The sequence below is a fragment of the Rattus norvegicus genome, chromosome 4, assembly GCF_036323735.1.
Source record: "Rattus norvegicus strain BN/NHsdMcwi chromosome 4, GRCr8, whole genome shotgun sequence".
Classification (NCBI taxonomy): domain Eukaryota; kingdom Metazoa; phylum Chordata; class Mammalia; order Rodentia; family Muridae; genus Rattus; species Rattus norvegicus.
In genome coordinates this window covers 135,289,552-135,290,954 of record NC_086022.1, presented here as the reverse complement: position 1 = coordinate 135,290,954, position 1,403 = coordinate 135,289,552, and the positions used below count along the sequence as shown (strand labels likewise).

Below are 1,403 nucleotides of genomic sequence, written 5' to 3'. Positions count from 1 at the left end.
GTTTGGAAACAGTCAAGGGCTTCCAAGAAAACAACAGTAGTCTTTCTTTTTCTCAGAGACTTCTGTTAGTCCTTTTGTGGGTAATCCATTGTACCTGCACCCTTGCAGACTACCTTGCCCGTATTCTTATCGATGGATTCTTGCATAGCTTTTTGAGGTCCTATGCAACTGAACACAGGATATATGTACGGAGCCAGGAACTTTTTGAAGATCCGGGGCAGGATTGGAATGACAATAACAAGGAATTCACACCATTATCCCAGGCTGGAGCCCCGAAACTTTTTCTTCTGTGCAACTTCCTCTTCTGGCTTTAGAACAGTCTGTTCCTTCTCAGTGAGGATCATCTCAGTGTGGCAGGGGGAACTCATGGATGGATTAATCCGGCCATGAGATCCGTAGGTTCGTCTGCGCATCTTAGGTGCCGTGTTCACCTGGATGTGTGTTCGATAACTAGGCAATCTACATCTAAATCCTTAAGTTAGCTTTACTCTCTACACTTTTAAGCATTTGCAGCAAAAATTCAACACTCTTTTTTGTCCACCCTCCCAGTGGTCAACCCCACTGTTTGCCCTGGGCGTACCTACCGACTCCGCCATTATACCGCCAGAATGGCACACATTGCTTCTTTAAAGCGACATCCTTCAGAGGTAGCTTTGTGAATATGCATACCCTTGATGGTCTTGGCAGTTTCCCTGGTATTCTTATACTGAACACAATGGTTTGAAGATTTGCCTGATTTTGTGAGGTTTTCTGAGTTAAGAAAGTAGCGAACCATCTTCACGGATCACCTCACCACTTACAGGAAGAGGAAGCCTGTTCTGAAATTCTTAAAAATAGTTTATCAATTAATCAAGTTGTAATCTTATGTTACTGATCTTTTCCAGCTTTGAAATGTAATAGACACTCTTGTGCAGTGTATATCAATTCTGTGATCAGCAATGCAGTTGAATGAGATTATGACAGAGTGAGAAATTCCCTGTACCTCATGATGATTCAACTGTAAGGTCCTTGCACAAGGCACTATCTATGAGTTTGCATTGATGCTGATGTAATCTATCTCTTAGTTACTACTCGAAACATGCCATATACATGAGAACAGCAAATGGCATTTGACAATGAAGATAAACAACTATATTCATGTATTTACTATGCTTAACATTATTATAAAGTCTACTTTTATTAACATATAGTATACTATATAATTATATATTATATGTACACATACAAACAAGCACACATATATTTTTAAATAAGTTGATATGTAGGAGCCAGGGAGATGGTTTAGTTAGTAAAAGTACCTGTTGCACCAATGGCTTATGCTCTAAGATCAAGAATCGACAAATGGGATCTCATAAAACTGCAAAGCTTCTGTAAGGCAAAGGACACTGTGGTTAGGACAAAAC

General features: G+C 39.8%; 1 pseudogene; it reads right to left on the bottom strand.

The window, feature by feature from the left end:
- On the bottom strand, positions 1-255 carry C18h18orf32-ps1 (similar to human chromosome 18 open reading frame 32, pseudogene 1; annotated as a pseudogene).
- Between the last annotated feature and the right edge of the window lie 1,148 nt (positions 256-1,403).